Source organism: Primulina eburnea, chromosome 17 (assembly GCF_022965805.1).
Source record: "Primulina eburnea isolate SZY01 chromosome 17, ASM2296580v1, whole genome shotgun sequence".
Lineage (NCBI taxonomy): Eukaryota > Viridiplantae > Streptophyta > Magnoliopsida > Lamiales > Gesneriaceae > Primulina > Primulina eburnea.
The window spans coordinates 19,557,104-19,568,234 of NC_133117.1; the positions used below are offsets into that span (position 1 = coordinate 19,557,104).

At 32.9% G+C, this 11,131-nt stretch overlaps 1 pseudogene; it reads right to left on the minus strand.

The window, feature by feature from the left end:
* Positions 1 to 1,040: 1,040 nt before the first annotated feature.
* On the minus strand, positions 1,041 to 9,799 carry LOC140818672 (uncharacterized; annotated as a pseudogene).
* Between the last annotated feature and the right edge of the window lie 1,332 nt (positions 9,800 to 11,131).

The window sequence follows — 11,131 nt, forward strand, 5'->3', positions numbered from 1 at the left end:
ACTTTTTTTGTTTCAAATAAAAATTAAACATCCTTAGATAGATTAATACATTTTCTAATTTAAACCTTTCAAATATGTAATGTATGATATTTTTGCAAAAATTACAAAGATACAAGCAATAAACATGATTTTATTATAAAATATATATATATATATATTTTTTTTTTATTTTTTCTCCCCCCAATCAGAATATGACATTGTCCCTAATGTCGAAATAACTATTAATAAAGAGTACATAATGAAAGAGATATCACCTGGAATTTTATTGAAGATAACAAACTGAAACAAACGCAAACCAATCCACGACTTTTGAATCAATGATCCAACTTTCTTTTCTTACTGCTTGATTGCAACCCATTGATCTTTGTTCTCATCGGATCAGGCTTATGAACAAAAACTTCCAAATCATTAATTAATTAGTCGGCAGTCGAAGCACAGATGAGCATCCGTCGTGAATTTTCTGAAATGAAATTCTGTTCCACAGCTTTATCAAGAATGTCAACAAACTGTCATAATAATTATTGATATTCAACAAGCCCACAGGTTTATTATGGATATTAAGTTGTGCCCAAGAAACAGTGTGAAAAATTTCTTCTAATGTACCAAAACCACCTGGTAGTGCGATAAAAGCATCAGAATTTTCAATCATTTGAGTGATTCTTTCATACATAAAAGAAACTTTTAATTCTTCCCCAATCGTAACACCTGTAATATTTCCTTCAGCTAAAGCTGTAGGAATAATACCCAAAACCTAACTACCTACAAGATGAGCAGATGTTGAAACAGATCTCATTAACCCAATATTACCTCCCCCATATACCAAGTGAATTTTTCTCTCAGCCAATATCTTTCCAAGATTATTCGCTGCTTCTACAAACACTTCATTTTTTCCAGGACTCGACCCACAAAATACACAAATATTTTTCAAAGTTTGTGTAGAGGATCCAGCCATGTTTTTACTTTCTTTTTTGGTCTGCGAAAATAGAGAGAAAGATGAGAGATTTTATAGGGGTAATATGTTATCATAACAAAACTATGAGTCACCGCTGTAAACAGAATAAATATTAAAAATAATAATGACACACATGCATATAAACAGTAGTGTGATTGTGGCTCACAATTTTCCTCTGGTTTTACGTCCAGAAACGGCTTCAACGCCTTCTATGAGTCGAGGATATGCTTCCCATCCAATTTTCTTATAAATTGGCAAACAGGGTCTTTTTTAGTCGGATTCCCGAGAATATGACGCTCATCTTGGAATTTTTTCCATAAACGGAGAAGTTCAATATGCACATGTCCACTAGAATGCGTCTCAAGAGTCAATAAGATGTTATCTAAAGACTCCTTACTCAGCCCATTCTTAATGAAACCAATTTTATCTTCTCTGTTATTGGAAACACATCCCAAAGATCTGCATCGTTTGTCACAAGTTTATCTTGCACACTTATGACAAACCCCTAGACTTTTGGCCCTTCGTTTTTTCGCATGAGTACTTTTTCCTAATCCCGGCAAATACCGAATGAGCAATGATTGTGGAACTTCTCCTCCTAATCGGACCTTAGCTTCTATTACAAGACAAATATCTTCTGGAATTCCTTTTTGCATTAGCAATCTCAATCTTTCACACCTTCTTGCATAAATTTTTCTTAGAACATTTTCAAATAAAGAGGGAAAATATTTACAAATTTTTGAGAGAATTTCATCCATTTTGAAAAGAAAAGAAATGATTTTTTTTTTATTTTTGTATCAGCAATTGTGGGAAACTGATTTAACCGACTATGAGAGTCACGGAGTACCGTTATCCGCCATTTAACCGGGAAATAAAAAGATTAAAGAAACCTGAAATAAAAACAAACAAAATTAAATGCAACATAAAAATTTAAGAATCAGAAAGGGTAATAAACTCTTCTTGAAAGATTTCATTTTCCAAAAATGGTTTAAGCCTTTGTCCATTCACTTTAAAACATCACCATTTTTAGGATTTTCAATATCCATAGCTCCATAAGGATATACATGCTTTACAACATATGGGCCTATCCATCTTGATCGTAATTTTCTTGAAAATATGTGAAGTCGAGAATTATAAAGCAAAACTTTTTTACCAATCTCAAAAGATTTTCTAAGAATTGTTTTATCATGAAATGACTTTATTTTTGCTTTATAAATCCTTGAATTCTCATACGCGTCATTTCTGAGTTCATCAAGTTCATTAAGTAGCAATTTACTCAATTTGTTGGCATCATCCATGCTTGAATTTAAAGTTTTGATCGCCCAATAAGCTTTATGTTCCAATTCCACAGGCAAATGACAATGTTTTCCATAAACCAGCCTATAGGGAGACATATTCAATGATGTTTTAAAAGCTGTTCGATATGCCCAAAGTGCATCATTAAGTCGCAGAGACCAATCTTTTCTAATTGAGTTAACAGTTTTTTCCAAAATTTGCTTTATCTCCCTATTAGCTAATTCAACTTGTCCATTTGTTTGAGGATGATAAGGGGTAGTTACTTTATGAGTAATACCATATTTTTTCATTAATGAAGCAAATGGTTTATTAACAAAGTGAGTTCCCCCATCACTTATCATGGCTCGAGGAATTCCAAATCTACTAAAAATATTTTCTTTCGAAAATTTGATGACGATTTTATGATCATTTGTTCGACATGGAATTGCCTCTATCCATTTGTAAACATAATCAACTGCAACTAAAATATACAAGTATCCAAACGACGGTGGAAAAGGTCCCATAAAATCAATTCCCCAACAGTCAAAGATTTCAATTTCAATGATATGATTCAAAGGCATCATGTTTCTTTTTGAAATCGCACCCAATTTTTGACAATTTTCACAGATCTTGCAGATTTCGTGGGTGTCTTTAAACAAAGTGGGCCAATAAAATCCACACTGCAAGATTTTTGCAGCCGTTTTCTTTGAAGAAAAATGTCCTCCACATGCTTCTAAATGACAAAATTTAATGACACTACTTACCTCATTGTCGGGTATGCAACGTCGAAAAATTTGATCTGGACAATACTTGAACAGATACGGATCATCCCAATAAAAGTTTTTTACCTCATTCAAAAATTTTCTTTTATCTTGGGAACTCCATTGCGGTGGCATTTTTCCTGTCACAAGAAAATTTACTATGTTAGCAAACCAAGGTGTAGTAGTAACTGAAAATAGATGTTCATCAGGAAAATTATCGTTAATTGGTGTCATTTCACAAGATGATCCTGTTACTAGTCTCGATAAATGATCGGCTACGACATTCTCGGTTCCTTTTTTATCTTTGATCACAATGTCAAATTCTTGGAGCAACAAAATCCATCGTATCATTCGTGGCTTTGCATCCTGTTTGGTCAACAAATATCTAATATCAGAATGATCAGTAAACACAATAGTCGTTGATCCAATCAAATAAGAACGAAATTTATCTAATGCAAATATTAAAGCAAGTAGTTCTTTTTCAGTTGTGGAGTAATTTATTTGAGCATTGTTTAAAGTTCTACTTGCATAATATATCACATAAGGCTTACCATTTCTTCTTTGACCCAGTACTGCACCGACTGCATAATCACTCGCATCGCACATGATTTCAAATGGTAAAGACCAGTCAGGAGGTTGCATGATAGGAGCTGATGTTAAATGTCGAATGATTTTATCAAAAGCAATTTGACATTCTTGAGTCCACTCAAATGCAGTGTCTTTTATTAAGAGGTTACAAATGGGTTTAGAGATTAAACTAAAGTCCTTTATAAACCTCCTATAAAATCCAGCATGTCCCAAAAATGAGCGAATTTCTTTAATGGATTTTGGAGGGGGTAAATTGGCAATGACATCAACTTTTGTTTTATCAACTTCAATTCCATGAGATGACACGACATGTCCCAAAACAATTCCAGAAATAATCATGTAATAACATTTTTCCCAATTTAAAATAAGACATTTTTCCTCGCATCTTCTTAAAACTTTTTCCAAATTTTCAAGACAATTATCAAATATATTCCCAAAGACAGTTAAATCATCCATGAAAATTTCCAAACAATTTTCAACCATGTCGCAAAAAATGCTTAGCATACATCTTTGAAATGTTGCTGGGGCATTGCATAATCCAAAAGGCATCCTTCTAAATGCAAATGTTCCAAAAAGACATGTGAATGTAGTTTTTTCTTGATTTTCGAGTGCAATGGGAATTTGATAATAACCTGAATATCCATCAAGAAAACAGTAGTATGGATGACCTGCTACTCTTTCTAAAATTTGATCCAAAAATGGTAATGGAAAATGATCTTTTCTAGTGGCGTCATTTAATTTTCTATAATCAATACACATCCGCCAACTAGATGAGACTCGACTTGTTAACAATTCACCTTTTTCATTTTTTATCACTGTGATGCCAGATTTTTTTGGAACTACTTGTGTTAGGCTTACCCACTTACTATCAGAAATAGGGTAGATAATCCCAACATCGATTAGTTTGAGAACTTCAGTTTTCACAACATCTTTCATGTGTGGATTTAATCTCCTTTGTGGTTGTTGAGATGTTTTAGCATTTTCTTCTAAGTGAATTTTGTGAGTGCAAATTAGTGGATTAATGCCCTTAAGATCTTTTAGTGTCCAACCAATTGCATTTTTATGTCTTTTAAGCATATCAACTAATTTACCTTCTTGATAGTTTAGAAAAAATTACCACCGGATATGTTTCATCTTCTCCAAGAAATACATACTTCAATTCTTCTGGCATGGGTTTTAACTCCAATATGGGTGGTTCGTCTTTGTTCTCATATTTTGCCTCAAATTCTTTTTCTGATCCTGGTAACGGGTGATACCTAATAAAATCATCAAGATCAATTTCAATATTTTCTTTAACAGTTTCAATTGAACAAATATCTAATTGATCACGAGTACTCCCTTCTTGAATGTTTTCTTCCACAAGAGTTTCAATAAGATTTTCATCTTCACTTTCATCTCCTTTGTCATGTGGTTGCTTACAAAGATTAAACACACTAAGCTCCAAGGTCATGTTACCAAATGACAACTTCATTATTCCATTCATGCAATTTATAAGAGCATTAAAAGTTGCTAAAAATGGACGACCTAAAATTACAGGAATTGCATTACAAGCTTCAATAGGTTGTGTATCTAAAACTATAAAATCGACAGGATATACAAAGTTATCAACTTGGACCAACACGTCTTCTATCATACATCTTGGCACTTTAATAGATCTATCAGCAAGTAAAAGTGTTACCGAAGTAGGTTTTAACTCGCCTAGATTGAGTTCTTGATAAACTGAATATAGAAGTAAATTCACAGTAGCTCCAAGGTCAAGCGATGCTTTTAAAATTTTTCGTTCTCCAATAATACAAGAAATAGTTGAACAACCTGGGTCTTTTTACTTCAAAGTATTATTATTTTGAATGATTGCACTTACTTGTTCGGCTAAAAATGCTTTCTTTTTCACATTCAATTTTCTTTTCACAGTGCACAAGTCTTTCAAAAATTTGGCATATGATGGTACCTGTTTTATTGCATCTAATAAAGGAATATTAACTTTTACTTGTTTAAAAATATCATATATATTAAAATTCAAATTTGATTTTTTTGTATTTTTCAATGCATGAGGGAATGGTGGTGACACTGTCTGTTGAAGCTCCTCTTCGCAAGTTATGGGTTCTACTTCCTTACCCTTTGAAGTTGATTTATCATCATCTTCACAAGGTTCAAGAATGGATTTTTCCACAACCATACCACTTCGAAGGGTAATAACATATTTTACCTGATCCATCGGTTGAGTTCCAGAAGTTCCAGTTTGTGAATGATGATCCTTGGGATTAGGCAGAGGTTGTGAAGGAAATTTACCTTTTTCATGAACATTAAGGGCATATGCAAATTTAGCAAGAGTATCTTTCAAATCTGTCATGGTTTGAGCAGTTTGAGTATTGATAGACTCTTGCTTTGCAATGAAAGAATTCAATAAATCTTCCAAATTCCTTTTCGGTGGAGGAACATAAGGTGCATAATTTTGAAAATTTTGTTGATTTTGAAAATGTGGTTGCGGAAATTGTGCAGCACTATCATTCCTACAACTAAAATTTGGATGATTTCGCCAACTTGGATTGTAATTTTGAGAAAATGGTTCAAAATTTGGCCTTTTGAAATTGTTCAAAACATTGGCTTGTTCATGGAGACATTCTTTAAAAGAGGGCAAAGTTGGACAATCTTTTGTAAAGTGATCACTTGTATCACAGATGTGACACGCAATTTCTTGAACAGATTTTAATTGACCATTCTTTTTCAATTCAAGTGCCTCAACTTTTCTTGCCAAAGAGGTAAATCTAGCTTGAAGATCATGTTCATCTTTGAGAGTGTACATACCTCCACCAGATGTAGGAGATTGAATCTTGTTTGATGGTTCGATTGTACCTATAGTGTCCCAATTTTGAGCATTTTCAGCTAATGAATCGAGATACTCAATTGCCTCGTTTGGATCTTTATCTTCAAATGGTCCATTACACATAAATTCAACCATTTGCCTATCTTTAGGTGTTAAGCATTCATAAAATTGAGAAACAACCCTCCAAATTTCAAAACCATGATGTGGACAAAGATTAAGCAATTCTTTGTATATATCCCAACACTGATAAAAAGTTTCTCCTTGTTTTTGAGTGAAAGTGATGATTTGCCTTTTGAAAAAATTTGTTCTTTGCTATGGAAAAAACTTTTTCAAAAATTGTTGTTGCAATTCATCCCAAGTTCGAATGGATCCCGATCTAAGATTTTGTAGCCAAGATTTAGCTTTATCTTTTAAAGAAAAAGGAAAAAGCTTAAGTCGAATGGTGTTCATGCTACAATTTAGATCATAATACCAGGCTTAAAATTGAAATGAGATGCATCAGGGGGAAAAAAAAAAACTAGACATGAAGGTGCACTAGTACGTGTAGGATTCATGTGATCTCTAAGTGTTCTTCGTCTATCATGATCATGTTGAGATTGAATTTCATCTTCATTTTCTTGGATAGGTTCTTCCACCATATTTTGTAAAAATAAAGGGTTATTTCGAATGAGTCGACCACTAAGTGTACGTGACCAAATGCTCATGCAAATGCAAATGGAAAAGAATAAAAACACACAAAAGCAATAAAAATTCAAATAAAGAAAAATAAACTATAAAGGAAATTAAATAGACTTGAAATTAAATTATACTTCCCCGGCAACGGAGCCAAAAACTTGTTGCGACTCTGATTGTTGTACTCCCAAGAGCAGGTTTTCCACAAGTAGTATAATTCGGTGAGTCCGATATCGTATCCACAGGGAAACTAAGGTAATTACAAATCCACTACAATGTCTTTTTGTTTTGTTTTTGTTTCTTTTTAATTTTAATTGTTTGAATCTTTAATGGGTAAATTTTAATTGTTCAAATTTTAATTTAAGTAGTTGAGATTAAAGGATCCACTCTTGGTATTTTAATAAAATTAACATTAACGAATAATATTGAAATCCACTTAATAAAATGGTTCCAATATATTAAATAATCATATTTATATTATGTTATATATTATTATCTTATAAGTATATAATATATACCAAAACTTATAAATGTGGTCAAGTATTTATTGCGCTATATATATTTGTAAACACTAAATCAAGGTTCCCACTTTAAATGGTTTGTAAAACCAAACAAATATTTAAATGGTACCAATAAATTAATACTATGATATATTCATATATAATAAATCAAGGAATCCAAGTTAAATGGTTGGTAAAACCAAACTAACATTTAAATGGTTTCAAGAATTTAATATTATAATATATTTATATATAATAAATTAAGGCATCCACTTTAAATGGTTGGTAATACCAAACTAACATTTAAATGGTTCCATGAATTTAGTGTAACATATAGCAACAATAAATCAAAACTCCCACTTATAAGTAGGGTATAAAAATGCTTAAAGAAAATAAATATAACATAAACAATAAATAATGATTAAATAATATAAAACATAGATTCTTACCTTTAAATAAACTTATTATCATGCCAAGAGTTTCACCTTTTCATCTCAACTTTAGGAAGCTAGTAATTCATTATTCAAAGTGTAAAACTTTGAATATGAAATTAACATGCTAATTATATTTAAATGAAGAAATAAAAGAAAAATATAGAGAGAAATATTATGAACTCAAATATTTGTTCATAGAATGAGGGATATCTCAATACATTACAATGCACCCCTATTTATAGCCAAATTTGGGGAGACAACCACAAATAAAATATTATTTTTTTACACAAAAGTCTTCATTGGTGTTCCAAGATATTATATTATAGTACACATCACTTTTGAAAATCTTCTTTTCCGAATTTGCTTCTTCACATAAAAAGAAACATGTGGATAATTGGGTTGTCTAGTTGTGGTATTTTTTTCAAACCATTTGACCAAGTAATTTGAGAGATATGGTCAAAATACTAGAGCATGGTAAAACTGCCACTCCTTTGATAACTTTATTTGTTGCTTAATTTGATCCCACTTGTGAGAGGATTTTTATCTCATGCTTGCCATCAATATTGTAGATATTAACATCAATTTTCTACAGGTCCAAGAATCATCTTAATCCCATTTGAAACTCCAAGTTTATTCTTGTTTTATCGAACCTGTAAAAACTTGTAATTACACAACAACTTATATTTTATACAATTTATTATAAAACATATAATATTTAAAAATTTAATAAAACAAAAACTATATATTTATATTATAAAACATTTAATTAATGTACAAATTTTTATGTTTATCACTTGCCTCAGCTCCCTTTGCCCGGTTCAAGACGTCAGCAAAATAATGGGGTGGTCGTTCTACATTTACCAATTTAGATATTTCAGGATTCAATCCGCTGATGAACTGATCAACTACAGCTTTATCATCTCCAGCCACCTGAGGAGCAAAACGTAGTAAGGTAGAGAATTTTGCCACATATTTTTCAATATTCAGCTGGCCTTGTTTCAAATTAGCAAACTTTGTACTCTTATCTTGTCGGTACGATACTGGGAGAAATATTTTATGAAACTCAGCTTTAAAAATTTTCCACGTAATCACGGTACCCTGCTGCTCTAAGGCTTCTTTGGTTGCGATCCACCAATCTTTTCGACCTCGTATAACTGATGCCCAATCAATCTAACTCTGCGTTCATCTGGGTAATCAAGTGAATCAAACAACACTTCAATATCATTCAGCCAACTCTCACAATCATCAGACTTCTCAGTACCCCTCAGAGTCGGCGGTTTGAATGACTGAAATCTCTTCAACATTATTTCCATCGGAGTTTCTGACACACCCATCTGATAAACCGAAGTACTACCTGGTTCTGGAATTCTTCGAGGAGGTATATCTGATTACCAAAAGAATTAGTAACCAAATACAACAAACCTGTTTCAGTCCTCCTCTGATCATCTTACTGCTGATCAAGAATCGGTTCTGATTCAATCTCAAAAATACATATTACAAAATCAAATCAGATAAAGCAAGTAACATGTATGAAAAAAGCAGTAAATTATGCTAGCAATCAAAACAAGGAAATAAAACTCAATCTACCCCGCTCACTAGCTTCTATCTCAGTCTACAGAACCTAATTCTCTGATATCACCTGTTGTGGGGACCCATATGCTAATTCATGTCTTAATTATTATTAATGTCAAATATAACAATTAAGAAAAGTTGGACTAAATTTTTTTCTTTTTAAATATAAATGCGGAAACGTAATGTAATCTATCTGATATATGTCAATATCAAAGTACAGTCATGTACTACATGTCTCTATCTCAACTAGGTTCAACATCTAGACATCAAGCGCTGAAACCTATTCTGCTTCTGGGCCTGGATCTCCACGCTACTATTACTCTCATCCTCTTCCTGATCCTGATCCTGATCCTGATCCTGTCCCACCTATTGTCATGCACACATACAAACAAGACAACAATAGGATAACTCCGGTGAGAATTATATTCCTAGTATAAATCATGTATACATGCACTTCATATAAACCGATATAAAAGCATGAAATATATATTCATAACATGTATCAAAGTCAGAAACATGAATCAATACCAAACTGTAAATCATACTCTGAATATGTATCAAATCAGAAACATGACTCAATACAAACTCTGAATCACACTCCGTGACTCTTCGACTCTGACTCGACTCAATCCTAATCTAGGGATCCCGATCGGAATAAGAACATACACCCACCTACACTCCCGATCGGGGTGGTGGTACGTTCTTATTCACGGACTTTGGCTCTTTCCATATCTAAAATCAGTAATAGAAGAAATTTCAATTCTATCCACTTCGATATAGCCAAACATCCGACGTCTTGGCGAATCAGCCACAGACTAGGCACAATTGCCCTGGCCTAGCGGCCAATCATCTAGGCATATCCGCTCTGGCATATCCTCCCAAACCCCTGTGACAATGTGCAATGGCCCAGCGACGATTCCATCACTATTTGGTACCTCTGTCACGAGATCAATCGTCTACGACTAGGCGCATCAGCCTATGACTCAATACATAAATCAATAAACCAAAGATATCAATCACCTCAATTGAAAATATCAATGCAATAGGATGAAGTATGTGATATTGGGAAACTCAAGTCGAATCGGACTCGAGTTGTGCAATCCCGCATCAACATCAATTTATACATTTCTCTTCTCGGTCTGACGAAGTCGAAGTCTCGAAGTCAAATCTGTCCATATCCAATCTGAAATAACAATATCGGATAGACTATGTCAATATACAGCTCAATTTAAGGCCTGTTCTGATCAATACGCAAATCAAGACATAATCTGATCAACGTCAATGATACAACGATATAATCTCAATCAATACTGAATTTGATCAATACCAATCTACTGTTATTTCGACGGCATAATAATAATACAGTCTCAGTAACCCCATCAATCTTAATATCATAGATATAATAACACGTCTCACAATTAGTATCACTACAACCCATAATCTCAAAAATAACAGATCATAATCTCAAACATGTACAATCTCTCAATACCGGCAATACAATATCAGTATATACTAATCAACAACTTATCTGATCCAAGTCTGAATAATATCAATAT